Source organism: Crinia signifera, chromosome 2 (genome assembly GCF_055691185.1).
Source record: "Crinia signifera chromosome 2, ASM5569118v1, whole genome shotgun sequence".
In the NCBI taxonomy this organism is placed as follows: domain Eukaryota; kingdom Metazoa; phylum Chordata; class Amphibia; order Anura; family Myobatrachidae; genus Crinia; species Crinia signifera.
Window position 1 is genome coordinate 293526305 of NC_139218.1, and position 16533 is coordinate 293542837.

At 45.9% G+C, this 16533-nt stretch overlaps 1 long non-coding RNA gene and 1 pseudogene across 5 annotated transcripts in view; one reads left to right on the plus strand and one right to left on the minus strand.

The window, feature by feature from the left end:
• Positions 1 to 16533, minus strand: part of LOC146057508 (uncharacterized) — a 292284-nt gene that overhangs the window by 127705 nt on the left and 148046 nt on the right. The gene's annotated exons all lie outside the window — the stretch shown is intronic.
• LOC146060874 (U2 spliceosomal RNA) lies at positions 1763 to 1869 on the plus strand (annotated as a pseudogene).

Consider the following 16533-nt stretch of genomic DNA (forward strand, 5'->3'; position numbering starts at 1 on the left):
GGTTGTATATTAAATTATAATCTACTGGCTTCCCAGATCACATTCTTCTGATAATTAAAACACAAAACAAATTAAAATTGATATATACTTTGTTTATGTAGAATTGTATACATTGCACACAGATCATTACAATGATTATTTTTATTAATTAAAACAATACATTTGAATTACTTATTTACAAAGCTATGTTATTGATTTTTTTATATTTTATTTGTTTAATACTTTAACTGATATAATTCTTCAGTATTCTTACAGCCAGCATTTGATACTGTACATTGGTTTGTCATTCTCTCAGGTTTAACAGGAACAAAAGATTTCACTTCACTCCTAAGGCAATTGTGCATTGACTGGAGAATTATCTAGGGCCTGTCATGTGGCTTCGTCAGTCCTAATAAATGCTTTCCATGTTATGCCCTCCATTGGGGATTGTCAAGACTTCCATTTATTTGATAAGGAAAAGCTTGTGAACAGGAGAACTTACAGATACTTTCCCTTTAGGGATTAAACAAACACATAAGAACTCTAAAATGGGTGACAATATACTCTGGTACATTAGGTAATCCAAAAAGAAAGTACATGTTTGTTTTTGAGATATAATATACTAGTAAGTAATCACCCTCAAAGCAAAAGCTTTGAAAGCTAGTCTGCTACCTTCTGTATTTGTGCATGTGTGAGAAAGAGTAGTTTCGCTCTCTGCCAGCAGTTGCCAGTGTTTTGGAGACTCGCGGACACTAGACATATATATGGATGATATAGAGAGAGAGAGTGAGAGGGAGAGAGGGGGGGGGGCTGGACCTGACACAAATAAGCTCACCAGTGGCGTAACAATAGCCTCGCAGACCCTGCGGTTGCGGGGAGGCGCTGCGTAAGTGTGTGCGACGGGGCTCTGAGGGGCTATCGATGCGCTGCACTGCTGCCGGGGCCCGGGACCAACCTTACCCCTCTGCTCGCCCCACCGGGACCCACAGATCTACTTGTCTGCGGTCCCGGCTCTCCTCCTGGCAGGCTCCTGTTAATGTAATATAGCCCAAACAAAATGTCCACCCCACTTACAGCAGACACTTTTTGAGAAAGCTAAAGGAGGCGGCAGTCTCCTCTCGCATCCTCAAAAATGGTCTGCTGTTAGGGGCAGCCATTTTATGAGGGTCATTTTCATTAGTAGGAACCAGCCAGGAGGAAAGATGGGACTGTAGACAAGTAGATCTGTGGGTCCCGGCCACAGACCCGGTGGCAGCAGTAAGCAGCGGGGTAAGGCAGGGTTGGGGAGTCTTAATTTTACGGGGGAGGGGGGGGCTTATTTTACAGAGGGGGGGGGGTTGCTGCCGAAACAAGGGAGGGGGGCTCAATTTATAGTTACGCCACTGAAGCTCTTCTTCTTCGGGACATACAAATTTAAATGAACACTGACCTTAGATAAGATCACCCCATCACATACCTTCCAACATGACCCTCTCCAGGAGGGACACAATGCTCTGTTCCTGGACTTCCCCCTGAATATATGATTGCCATCACCTGTGTTGAACCTGGTTAATTGATAAGAAAGGTGTGTCACCACAGGTGATGGCAATCATACTTTCAAGGGAAGTCCAGAAACAGAGCATTCTGTCCCTCCTGGAGAGGGTAATGTTGGGAGGTATGCCATCACCATGCTGCTACAATCTCCAGCACAACCTCCTCAAATGTGTACGGGATAATGACATAACACCACAGTGCCCCATCACTGTAACAACCAGCTATATACAAAATGTAAAGCTCATCATGGATCGCTTCTCGGCCTTTTGGCTAAGATCAAGTGTAGTATCTGTTATTATCAGTTCATTCTGAGAGGCAGCTCTGCTCCTTGTTTCTTGGACCGACAACGGTCCTTCTCAGGGCTACCGCTGCCAGGCCGAGAAAAGCGAAAGAGCGAAGACGTCGAGACTGCGAGGAGGAGAAAACATTGCCAGAAGAGGGAGAAGCCGGAGAAGACTGAAGCTCAGACTTGCTCTGCCCTCTGAAGCGACTGCCGACCCCTCCTCCTCTCGACGCCGAGGAAGAAGCTTCGCCTCGACTGCGAGGAGAAGAGGACTCTGCCTGAAGAGGATTGCAACGCATTCTAGCCACCTGGGAGAGGCAGACTTTTTTGCTCTGCCCTCTCGAAGCCTTGCAGCACTCCCGAGCTGCCTAGGAGGGTCAGACTTTTCTGCTCTGCCCTCTGAAGCCTCCACCGCTCCGGAGCCGCCGCCGAGGGTCAGACTTTCTGCTCTGCCCTCCGAAGCTCTGCAACGCTCCCCAGCCTCCGTGGAGGGTTACACTTGCTTTGCTTTGCCCTCTGAAGCCGTGCATCGCTCTCTAGCCCCCTTGGAGGGTTAGACTTGTGTTGCTCTGCCCTCTGAAGCTACCTCTTTATCTCCTCCTCTCGTCGCCGAAGAAGTACCCTTTGCCCCGACTTCAGACGCCCCGAGAAGCCGGAAGGATGGCCACAGCCTCCACTTCGGTCCCCCTCGCTGGGAGGAAGCCCGGGAAGAAGGGTAAGTCACCGGCCGAATGCCTGACCAGATTGGCCGGCCCTAGCTCCACTGCCCCTTCTGTGACACCACCAACGGTGGCCGTCCAGGACCACTCCAAAGGCGTCCCAGCCCTGGAGCCCTGGATGAGGCAGACCGTGGTGATGAAGCTAAAGGAGGTAGACGGAAAGGTGCCGGACATGACGGTTGAGTACTTCGGCAAGAAGATGGTCCTGGAGCAAGGATTCTCTGCACCTGAAATGCTCAGCGTCCAGAGCTTCTTCAGAGGCATCTTCTACGCCACCTTTGCTTCCATCGCAATCTGCAAGAGGTATTGGGAAGCGGTGAAAGCGGCGAAGCCTGAGTCCCCTCTCTCTCGCTTTGTGGGCAACTGCCCTATCCAAAGAGAGGAGAGGCGGGTGACGGTTTCAATGCGAAGCCCACACACAAACATCAAGGACATCATCACATTTCTCAGCCGATCCTGCACCGTAATAAAGGACCCCTCAAGGATCCTTTACGAGAATGGACTCTGGACTGAAAAATGGTCGGTGATTGTCAGGCTGCACAAAGACACTTCGTGCCCAGATGGAGTCAAGCACCTCAGACCGTGCTTCTCCCTGGGGGGAACTGCAGGACTTATCTACTACGTGGACTAGCCACGCACTTGTCGTAAGTGTGAAGGAAAGGACCACTTTGGGAAGGAATGCAAGGTCCAGGCTTGCAGGATTTGTCGACTGGCCGGCCATGAGACAAAAGACTGCCCCACGAAGAAGACCTGCAACCTGTGCGGCTCAGTGGATCATGTCTACAAGGATTGTCCAAGTAGAGCAAGATCATATGCCGCAGCAGCATCGGGTGTGATCGTCCCTCCCAAGGTGCCACCCACACCGGTGCAGTGGAAGAAGGTCCCGCAAAAGCAAGGTGGTAAGAAACCTTCCCCCACCATTCCTAACCCTCCTCCCCTCCCTCCCTCTGTGACAGCTACTCCCATCCCGGCTGCTCGCACCACCCCTCCTCCCTCACCCTCCCGACCTGTGATCCAGCCCACCCTTCTTCCCACCACCCCCTCTCGCCCCCTCCCTGTCCCTCTCCTCTCCGAGGAAGAGTTTCCACCACTTGCCCATGCAGGAAATGTACAGCCGAGAAGGAAGAGGAAGGAGTTAGACAGCCCAGCTGCTGACCCAGAATCTTCCAAGAAAGCGGCAGTCGAATCGGTCGAGCCAGACCAGGACTACCTCACCCTCGAGGAGGAGATGGAGGCATATGCAGAGGTCTTTGAGGAGAGTGGGGTGCCTGAGCTCGACAGCCTCAACAACATCGACCAACTGCTCAACAACATCGAGACTCCCCAGCAGGGAGATCCGGTGGCAGACCCAGAGGAAGCACCTCCCGATGGGAGTGGTAAAGTATACGTATCACCACAGTAAATCCGCAGTGTGGCAGCTACCATGGCCACTGCAAGGGCAGCCCCAGACCAGGCCCTGGCGGACCAGGCCCAGCAGGAGGAGGTGGAGGATCCGCTGGCATACCCATCCTGTAGTCAGGACCTTGCCCATACCCCACAGCAGCTGCAGGAGGGCCACATGTCCGAGATGGAGGAAGATGGAGGTGAGGAGGAGGAGGAGGAGGAAGACACTGGCATGGAGGAGGATTTTGACATGCATGTGGTAGATATAGAGGATGAGGAGGAGGGTGAAGCTGGCCGCACCAAAAGTGGGAGAAAGGTCCGATTCAGCTATGAGGAGAATGTGGCACTTGTCCGGGCCATCATACCCCTGTATGACCGCTTACTGGGGAAAAACCAGCTCAAGACCACCTCACATCGTAAACGTGGTATGTGGAAGGACATCACCTAGGCGGTCAACGCTGTCAGTCACCGCAAGAGGCTAAGCAAAAACGTTAAAAAGCGGTTTCACGACATCAAGCGGCAGCTGAAAAAGAAAATGGCCATGGAGATGGAGGAGGCCACCAAGACTGGCGGAGGAAGCCCCACCACAATAACGTACACATCATATGAGGTGAAGCTCCAAAGAATTATCCCCCCTGAGGTCCTGCCTGGGATGCACATTGCGGATACCGATAGGCCGGCAAGCCCACCCCGGGCTGGTAAGTGTCACCACATGCAATATGAAACATACATGCCAATGTATTTAAACTGCAATGTTATTTGGTATTGTTATACTAATTAATGTGGTGCTGTGGAACTACATAGCCCAGCAAGGTCTGTCAATGGCAATAGTTTACACCTACTTTAAAAATGATCAGAATGCTGGGCCTTGTAGTTCCACAACTGCACATCTATTGTTCCACACTGTAACATTTTTTCTACCAGCTTCATATGTAAGTGGCCCAAAAACATTGGTGTACTGGTGGTTTAGCAGTCACGCCTACATACCACAGATTTGCTAACAGTTGTAATGTTTCAAGCAGTGTTTTTTTTTTTTGCCTGACTACAGGTGCAAAACATCAATGTAAAAATATGAATAGTAAATAATATAGCCCTAAACCAAAGGTAAATTTGTCCATTATTGTAATTTATTTGATGATTTCGCACAAAAGCATCTCCATTGCTCGGTACATAAAGTCTGCCGATCTTTCCTTTCACAGATTGTCCAGAAAAGTAGTGCCTGATGATGTCTGTACGCACCAGATTCCCCCTCTGCATACCCCTCACTACCCGAGGTGTGGTAGGTTGGGCTTCCTGCACGACTGCTGCATGATCCTCCTCCACATAGGCTGGTTGGTATAGGGCTATGTTGTGTAACATGCAGCAAGCCTGGACTATCATCACTACTTTTGCAGGGTGGTAAAGCAGCAAACCAGATGACTGGTCCAAACACCGGAATCTACTTTTCAACACTCCAAATGTATGCTCCACCACATTGCGGGTTGCAATATGGGCTTCATTATACCGGTGCTGTGCAGGGCCATCAGGGGTGCGCAAAGGTGTCATGAGCCAGGAAAGACACCCATATCCTGATCACCTAAACCAAAGAAAGGAAGTTATTGCCTTATATGGTAAGGTATGTGCAGTGGGCAAATAGTATTTACTTGGACAAGAGTAGTAGGCTGGTGAAAATTGAAACACACACACACATTTCAGCAGGTACAAATACGAATAGAGAGGGTAATATGTAAAAATGTACTTACCAAGTAGCCAGCCCTCTGGCATTTGTTGTTGGGTAAATCGGTTCCAGAGGCCGGAGTGTCTCAGAATATAGGCGTCATGGCAGTTCCCAGGGAAGCCTGCAACCACACTTAGGATTTTCAGATGAGCATCACATACAACCTGCACGTTCAGGGAGTGCCGCCCACGCCTATTGATATGGACGTGGCCCCGCACGTGCGGTGCCCTAATCCCAATGTGTGTGCAGCCTATAGCTCCCAGCACGTGAGGGAATGCTGAGAGTCTATAGAAAGCAACCTTGTGGTCCTGCCACTCTGACTCAGAACTGGGGAATCTGATGTATGTCCGCCACAACTTCTTAAAAGCAAGTAACACTTGAGTAAAATGCTTTGAGAAATTGGCTTGTGATACCCCCAAGGACCATGAGGTCACGGACTGAGTGGTGCCAGTGGCCAAATAGTAGAGTGTACACATTAATTTCTGCAGCCCAGACACTGCATAGTTGCCCCCCCCAAAAGGGTCCAAATCATCTCTCACCTGCTCATATAATTTCAACAAGTTATTGCGGTTTAGCCTACACATCTCCACAACCTGTTGATCCAAGAGGGAGTCCAGGTACAGCCTAGCACGATACATACGTGGGGTACGCACTATTTGGGGTGGTACCTGGTTCTGGTGCGCAGCTTCCTCCCTCCTGCCCAGCTACTCCAAATGGGCCAAATCCAAAATGAGCAACTCAAATCCATTCTGCACAATCTCCATGTCTCAAACCCTCACAGGTGTCTTTAATGATGTGGGGGTATATGTAGGAGTGTTTATGAGTAAAATTAAGGACACCTGTGATGACATTAACCATGTGTGCACTTGACCAAATTGAGTTCTGGGCCAAATCGCCCAACAGAACCTGGTCTGAAAAAATGGCGATTATTAGACACCTTAAAAGTGCGATTTGCGAAATCCCATTCCATTAAATAAGCGAATTGTATACTTTTCTATTGGAAAACATCTGGATACGATAAATGTGAGAATTTTTACCGCACTTTCAGTACGCATGACTTATCGCAAAAAATATGCGATTTAGGGACCTTTTCGAATCACATTAAATATGCGAATTCACAGAAAAATGCGAATTAGCCGTTTTTTGGAGTAAAAATCGCCAAAAAACACAACTCTCATTCCATAGAATGTCACCCCATGTGTTGCACTATTCCTTATGCATGTCTATTCAAAGTAGGAGAAGTAGCAAGGACTGTGGGCCTAATTCAGACCTGATTGAAGAACAAATTTTTTCTCAAAATGAGCAAAGCTATGTGTACTGCAGGTGGGGCAGATGTAATATGTGGAGAGAGAGTTAGATTTGGGTGACTTATTTTGTATCTGTGCAGGGTAAATACACTGCAATTTAGATTTCAGTTTTAATACAACCCAACCAAATCTAAGGGCGACCATCCGCTAGTGGGGGTACAGTATAGTATGCGATATCATGCATGCTATACCTCTCCAACTCTTCCGACGGCTCCCGGGCAACTGGCAACTACAATACATCGTATGCAATCCCATTCATGGCTGTGGGATCTGATAGATCCTAGAGGCAGCTAATGAGATCTGCGATTGCAATGCAAGGAGTTGGAATCTCATGAAAAGTGCCCATATCACACTAGCGGATGGGGGCCTTAACTCTTTGTGCACATGTTACATTTGCCCCACCTGCAGTGCATATGGTTTTGCCCATTTTGAGAACAAATTTGCCCTGTGGTCAGGTCTGAATTAGGCCCAACTTCTTAGGGGTTTGATGTGTATGTCGGTACAAGTAAAGCTAGCCCTAATGATCATTTGGGGTTTACAATCAGTCAAAACATACATTTTTCTCCCACAAATTATAGGAATATCACACTTTAGTTTTAAGCATATGTGGAAATTAAACATGCTCAAATTGTATTCACAGTAGACTTGACACTAAAGAATATGCAGCAATATGTAAAATATTCTAGAAACATAGCAAATGTCAGTTTATTTTCCTTTAAAAAATACTCACTCTTGTTCAGTAACTTAGACTGTCAGAACGTGTATCTGTACCAAACAAGACTTTCACAGAATCAAAAGGTTTGTTTCTTAGTAACTCTGTCAGCAAATTTAAATTGCCGCATTTCTTACAAACTACAATTATTTACATACAGCATTTGTAAACATCACTACGATTTTTATGTGTTTTCCGTTGCAATGGCACATAATTAAAAAGAGGGCAGAAAATCCTTTCAACAAATACTTATGATTTAAAAGTCAAATGTTTTACATACCAATATTTGACTTTACATACTGTACATTGTGGAAGAAACTAAGTAGCCTGCCACAAGCAGCTATAGTATTGAGATACAAGTCATCCGAAAGACAAAGGAAACAAAGGAAGACATAGACATACACATGTGTGTGTGCCTGTGTGTGTGTGTGTGTGTGTGTGTATATATATATATATATATATATATATATATATATATATATATATATATGTATGTATATAGATAGATAGATAGATAGATAGAAAGGTCAGTTAGGCAGCACTCCCCCTTAATAGTATGTTGTGCTCCTGTGCCCTTCCTGGACAAAACCCCGACTGGGTCACCAAAGATACTGGATGTAAACAGCAGCAAATCTGGATCTAAATTTTCATGTTAAAGGTCACATCGTCATCAGGTGACGATGTGACCTTAAACATCGAAAAGTTTTGATTACTACTGGTGAGTGACGCAGCCGCCGGAGTTACTGATGGGGAAAAAGCCCAGCACCTACGGAGGTGCTGGGCATCCCCCAAGATCTCTATTTAAAGTGAAGAGATGGTGTTCTCATGCTCGGAGGCAACAAGGCAGCAGGCAGGCTGTTTTAGCAGGCACCGCTAAAGTTCAGGGCACATTTTGCCTTTTAAACATTGGACAGGGAGCAACACCTGCTAATTCAGTTTAGCATGAACAGTAATGTACAACAGTCTGAGTTTACAGAGAATGTTATAAAAGCAAATCGAGCAGCAATTCTGTAGTCAAAAACACTTGAAGTCAGACGGGAAAGGTGACAGCAACCCAAATATCATGCCTTACAACAGTAGTACGAATAAGAGCATCTATGAATGAACAGCATGCTGAACTTTGAGGTACTATAGATGGTCTACAGAAGCACAACGGGTTCTACTTCTATTAGTGGCTATAGTTGGCATAGGATAACCAAATCCATATAGTTGGAGATTGGAGATTGGAGATCATCTAGTCTGATGAAGCTTGATTTCTGCTGTAACATGGAGATAGTAGCGCTAGAATATGACATCAAATTCTTGAATCCATGGATACATCCCACCAAATGTTAAATGGCTAACTCTTGCGGTAGTGGTATAATGGTGTGGGAAATGTTTTCTTGCCACACATTAAGCCACTAAGTGCCAACTGGATATTGTTTAAATGCAACAAACTACTTGTTGACCATGTACATACCCGCATGGCAACAGTCTATCCATCATCTAATGAATACTTTTAAAAGACTGATGTACCATGTCACAAAGCACACATCAACATGACAGTGAGTTTAGTTTGTTCAGATGGTCTTCGAGGTCACCAGAGAATTTTTGGAACATGGGGCAATGGAAGAAATACAACATTTATGTGCAATAGGAATATATAATGCAACTGAAGTTTGGTATCATGTCATCTTAAACCATCATTTTTCCATTACCTATTTTAATTAATTTTGCAATAGGTCCAGTATCCTTGTGTCCAAAGGGAGGTCCTACCTAGCAGGGGAGAGTGGGTGGGAGTCCATTTTTACCTATGTTGAGGAAATATCTACCTTTTATTTAAGGATGTATTCTGTCAGTTGAAATAATGGGGGACATTTACCAAAATGGATTCGTAGAAAAAAGGTGTATTCGTAGGGAGAAATACACCTTTTTTTTTACGAATTTGTATTTTCGGGATTTACAATCCCAAAAATACAACAATTCGTAGTCCTAAAGATGGGACATTCGTATTTGTAGTTACAAATACGAATGTCCTACACCATCGATAGGATACGACAGAAATCACCATTCAAAAGAATGGTGGTTCCTGATGTACTAAGCAGCCGTACTGATAATACGGCTGCTAAGTGGTGTGAAACACCCACGCAAATACGACAGGAAAATAGAACACCATTTTCCTGTTCTATTTGCGTTTTAGCCTGCACGGATCAGTCAGATCCGTGCAGGCTGCAGTGTAAAAAAATAGAAAAAAAATAAATATTAAAAAAAAAAACGGCGTGGGGTCCCCCCCACAGCTGAAACCAGCACCAGGCTGAAGGAGCCGGGGCCGGTAATTAAAAATCAGGGAACCCGACAAATAGGGGTTCCCCGATTTTTAACAACCAGCCCCAGGCTCCAGGTCCGGGGCTGGTTCCCAAAATACGGGGGACAAAATGACTAGGGGTCCCCCGTATTTCAAGAACCAGTCCCAGGCACAACCAGCCAGCAGGGTAATGTCACAGCCGGGGGACACTTATGATATAAGGTCCCGCGGCCAAAACATTAACCCTACCGACCAGTCAGCCTGGCCAGGGGCCCTGGGGGAGTGGGGACCCCCCCAATGAAGGGGTCCCCCCCCTCCAGGACTTACCTGACCAGGCTGAAGCCTGGTACTGTCCCCGATGCCCCTGGGCGGTGGGCATCGGGCTGATTATGGTGTAAAAAATAGATTAAACTATTGTTTTTTACTGTGGCACTACAAGTGCCAGCAAGCCTCCCTAGCAAGCTGGGACTTGGAGAACCACAAGTCCCAGCCTGCTGGGCATTAAAGGGCCCGCTGGCACTTGTAGTTCCACAGTTAAAAAAATAGTACACAAAACACACTGACACACTTTTAAAATAAAACTTTAATACATACAAAGCCCACACATACTAATACTTACCTATCTTCTTCCCGTAGGTAGCCCTGGTCCTGTGTCGTCTTCTGGTCCTGTGTCGTCTTCTGCCTCCATGTTGACCGTCGCCGTCCGGATCCGACGAAATCCATTTGGGAAGCTGTGGAAGGAAACCATACTCACCTGTCCCAGCGCGACGTAGTCCAGGTAAGTGTCTTGGCAAAAAAACAAACCGACACCCCGAAACCAGCCGGACAGAGAGTCGCACGTTGTTTGTTTACATCGTGCGGCTCCGCCCCCGAATGCCGCTATTGGCCGCCTTGCGGCCTAGCGGCTCTTGATTGGCCGCTAGGCCGCAAGGCGGCCAATAGCGGCATTCGGGAGGCGGAGCTGCACGATGTACACAGAGTACCGTGCGGCTCTCTGTCCGGCTGGTTTCGGGGTGTCGTTTTTTTTTTTTGCCAAGACACTTACCTGGACTACGTCGCGCTGGGACAGGTGAGTATGGTTTCCTTCCACAGCTTCCCAAATGGATTTCGTCGGATCCGGACGGCGACGGTCGACATGGAGGCAGAAGACGACACAGGACCAGAAGACGACACAGGACCAGGGCTACCTACGGGAAGAAGATAGGTAAGTATTAGTATGTGTGGGCTTTGTATGTATTAAAGTTTTATTTTAAAAGTGTGTCAGTGTGTTTTGTGTACTATTTTTTTAACTGTGGAACTACAAGTGCCAGCGGGCCCTTTAATGCCCAGCAGGCTGGGACTTGTGGTTCTCCAAGTCCCAGCTTGCTAGGGAGGCTTGCTGGCACTTGTAGTGCCACAGTAAAAAACAATAGTTTAATCTATTTTTTACACCATAATCAGCCCGATGCCCACCGCCCAGGGGCATCGGGGACAGTACCAGGCTTCAGCCTGGTCAGGTAAGTCCTGGAGGGGGGGGACCCCTTCATTGGGGGGGTCCCCACTCCCCCAGGGCCCCGGCCAGGCTGACTGGTCGGTAGGGTTAATGTTTTGGCCGCGGGACCTTATATCATAAGTGTCCCCCGGCTGTGACATTACCCTGCTGGCTGGTTGTGCCTGGGACTGGTTCTTGAAATACGGGGGACCCCTAGTCATTTTGTCCCCCGTATTTTGGGAACCAGCCCCGGAACTGGAGCCTGGGGCTGGTTGTTAAAAATCGGGGAACCCCTATTTGTCGGGTTCCCTGATTTTTAATTACCGGCTCCAGGCTCTGTCAGCCTGGTGCTGGTTTCGGCTGTGGGGGGGACCCCACGCCGGTTTTTTTTAAAATTTATTTATTTTTCTATTTTTTTTTACACACTGCAGCCTGCACGGATCTGACTGATCCGAGCAGACTGCTAGAAATAATTTGTATTAGCAGCCGTATATATATGGCCAGCTAAGATGAATTGTTACACCATCGGAGGGTTACAAAGCAGTCGTATCTGACTGCTTTGTAATTTCCCCTCCGGAACACGACTTTGCATACGACTTAAACAGTCGTATGCAACCTTAGGGGAAATACCAATACGAAAAACTAGGTTTTTCATATTGGTAAATTTCCCCCAATAAGACTGCATACAGTATATGACAAAGGGCCATGTGGTTCAACTTGCCCCAGATTAGAGGTAAATACTGTAGATCTGAGCCAATGGGTAAATTGAGCCATCTCTGGGTAAATTAACCAATGGAGTTTTTCAAAGTTAACCATGACCATAATTAAATAAAAATATTTCCAAATGCCTTTTCCTTTTCAAAATATTTATATTTATTTTATTAAAGGTACCTTTAAACAATATTAATCCAAATAAATGTAGTTTATCATTCAACAATGAAACAATTTTCATATATCAATATTCAGGCTTTCAACAACAATAACTCCTCAAATTTCTAGGAAATATAAAATGGCTCAGTTTATCCGCAGCCTCGATTTGGAAAAATCTGCAGAGTTTCTCTAATCTTTAGCTAAATAATTCACATGTTTTTATACAAATCACCAGCTTGCACTGTTATCTGGATAAATCTGCTCTGACATAACCTCTGAGGGAAGAACCCACTGAAGGCTTGGATCTAGTATAAGTTAAGAATTTGGGGGATACATCTCACAGTTGGCAATACACTATATATTATTTCCTCCATGCTCATTTTTCTATAACAGTTCTCTAAATAACGCTGTAATTTATTCATTTTAAAGATTTTTTCACTCTCAGGGCCAGATGTATCAAGCTTCAAAAACTGTTAAAATGGAGAATGATAAACAGGAAACCAATCAGCTCCTACCTGTTATGTTTCAGGCTGGGTTTAAAAAAGCTTGAAACATCTGGCCCTCAGTCATCAGCCTGCATTGCAATATAATTTCAGACCTCTGCATTCTTTCCTCTGGTTTCTTAGGGACCATTTACCATTCGGCTTGCCCTTAATACACAGAATCAGGCTCCTCTGTGTATGTTAGGGCATTGAATTGGTCACTTCTGTAATAATCTATTTCCACTTTGTGTCAGCCAGCAAATTCCAACCTACGGCTCACATTGCAAACCTGTTTTCAACCGTTTTTTTTTTACATTTAAAAAAATTGGGTTGAAAGCTAGTTAAACCCCTTTTACATTGCATTTGGAAAAGGGTACATTACCATTTAAATCCCTGGGTGATCACCTGCGTCAGGGGGCTACAAATTGAGGCTGTGGCTCTGGGCAGGAAGTAGGCCGCGATCCACGGGAGCCGGCTCCAGCGCTTACCGGCTCCCGGAGTTGGATGGCTGGATCTGCGACAGGGTCCGGGCAGTAAAGGTGGGGAGCAGGGGTGCTGCACGGTCCTGGGCAGCGTGGGGGTGCAGGAGGTCCCTGCGCCGGAAGGGCAGATAGCAACGGGGTCCCTGCGGAGGATGGGAACTAGTTCCTAGGGACCCCGCCGCTATCTGCCCATCCTGCGCAGGGACAGTAGGCACATTAGAGCTAAAACCGTTTTAAAGCCCCTAAAAATCGGCAATATACTGGTTTTTAGCTGAAATGTGAAAGGGGTATACATATCACAGTTAAACAGTACTTGGTCCTCTTTAAAATTTTGGTATTTTTGCATACTGAATGTCTAGTAATACATAGTCAGATAATTACACAAGGAACTATAATGTTTGTGAAAATTCTTTATGATCCGTATATATTTAATCAATTATAACAGCACACTTGCATAAGGATTTTGGTGCATGGTGTATGCCAACAGAAAGGACACACAATATATATGATACATAGACATAATAACCTATACATGGTTCCCATTTTAACAATAAAGCCAAATTAAAACAAAGTCTAGTCAAGAAACTGCAGCCATGACTTTTTGCCATTCTATTAGAAAATCAGCATTAAATTAACATGAGTTCAATTGGAAATTAGGTGGATTTTAGTTCAAACCCTCTAAGTGAATATGATGCAGGTAATAAAATCCCTATCTTAAGCTTTAAGTGTCAGCAATTCTTAGAAACTGTGGTCAGCACTGTCAGAACTCTGGTAATACCCCCCCCCCCCTTCAAATGATTAATAAGTAATTAGAATTTCAAAATAGTCAAATCTCACCAACAAAAAATATGTATTTTTCTAGTTGATTTTCTCCAAAAGGCTGTATAATAGGATATATGATGTGGGACTGTTATGTGGGGGTGTGTGGGGGTATATATATATATATATATATATATATATATATTATATTATATATATATATATATATATATATATATATATATATATAACAGAGTAGATCCGGCACTCCTAAAGGACAAATGTCATCGGCCCCGGTGCCTTCCAAATGAAGATACAGCAAGTATTTTTACGGTGCAGGCGGCACTCATTGGGAGGTACTTGATATGAAATGAGAAGCTGACACCGTGACAGCTGGTGCTAACAGTTTCGGAATGTTTAATTCTTTCGTACTCTGACGAAGGAATTAAACATTCCGAAACTGTTAGCACCAGGAGGAACTCAGAAGGAACTGCAGGGGTAGATTTATTAATAGTGGCGTACCGATCGTTAAGGGCGCAGGTTCGCTTCACCACTTTATCGTGGTGAAGAGAACCTGACTTTCGCCCATATGTATTATCAGTTTGGCGCACGTTATGGGAATGCGTTATCCCCTCCTGCCGGGGATACGCTTCCTCCCATAACGATTGGTCCTGGGGCGTCCTGCGGCGACTTGTGCGCATGCGCCGGATACCCGGGTTTCGCGATGTGTCCCGCGCATGCGCAGTTTATACAGGCAGACGGCGGGAGCACTGTGTTGTGCGCGCGCCGTGCTGGAGGCTGCGGCGACACTGCTCCTGAGGGAAATCGTCATATGTGCCGTCCACTGTGAACACACAAATAAAGTTTATTTAAATGAACAAATAAAACAAACAAACCTGGAGATGCTGACAGCGCCGGAGAAATCTGGCGATACGGAGGGGGAGAAGAAAGTAACGAACGGCGCATAAAGACAATTGATACATTAGGTAAGCATGATGCGCCCAGTACATAAGATAGAACATGCGCTATGTCACCGTCCCGCCAGCGCATCCAATATTTTAGCTGCACAGCCAGCTTGATAAATGAGGGGAAGCGCTATCCCCTGCTTTAACGCACGGGGATAGCGCAAATACACCACTTCGCCAAATAATAAATCTACCCCTCAGTTCCTAAACCTCTAATTAAATATGACATCATCATCAATTGGGTTCCTAAAGTCTTTTGTGAGTGCCTTTGTTTCTAAAAACAATATATACATCTCTCTCTCTACCTTTATTTAATTGATCCACCCCCAGACCTGGAGTTCCTGGACCTATTTACTGTATCAAGAAAAATAGTACTGAGTGTGACAATGCAGATTTACCACAGAACATCTGCAATAAGCATTCTATAATTGAAGAGCAAGCATAGAGGGAGTGTGCACACTAACTATGGCTTGGGAACTTCACAGCAAATAACCTTTAGTAAATCTCTGCTAAATGTAGCTTTTTTAGATGGCCCCATTGAGTTGTAGAGAGCAGTGCAATACACTGGAACTCTTTCATATCCAGAGTAAACTCAACACCAAGTATTGGAACATTGTATCAATCCCAGGAGCTGGGAACCATCAGAAAGGGCTAGAAAAGTATCAACAGTTAACTGCTAATTTTCGAAAATATATACTAAGCTTTGGAGAGTGCTAAAGTGTAGAGATTAAACTAAAAAAATAATTTTTTGCATGCGATCGCAACACTATCAACGCGAACCCGAAGCGTGGCGAGCGCCGCAAGCCTGCGAGGGGTGGCGGTACGCGTCCTACGACCTTTTCATACCCCCACTATCCACGTCGGCGTGGAGTTGAGTATAGAAAGTGTGGCGAGCGCAGCGAGCCACTGAGCCCGAAGCGCGGCGAGCGCAGCGAGTCCCGCGAGGGGACGCGGACAAAAGTGAAGCCCGCGAGGGGACGCGTATACCTGTGAAGGTATCCGTTTCCCCTCGCGGGGCTCACTGCGCTCACCACGCTTCGGGCTCGGTGGCTCGCTGCACTCGCCACACTTTCTATTCTCAACTCCACGCCGACGTGTGGTATGAAAAGGTCGTAGGACGCGTACCGCTGCGCTCGCCACGCTTTGGGTTTGCGTTGATAGTGGGGGTGGTACAGCCTCAAAAATGACATTTGGGGGCCATTGTTTGATACTAATTTCAATGCATTTGGATGCATTTCTGTTAAAAATCGCATGCGATCGCATGCGCTCGAATCGCATGCGATGCGATGCGATTTTTACTATGCGATGGACATCGTGGGAGCCGTGATTGTACACAAGTACCCTTTCCCCAAATGACTGATCTCCCACATGCACCCCCACATGATTAATATTGTTATTGAGGATGAAGCATCTGCCCTATATTTCTCCTCTGGCACTTCTACCTGCCATTCTGATGCTGTGCTTCAAGTCTGATTCACTTTCTCTCACCAGATGTGATCCCCTCTAATTGACTTCTTTAATATTTCTCTCAAATCTAAAAATTGTTCTGTCTTTTTTGAAATGTGCATTGATTTCTAAATTCTGACA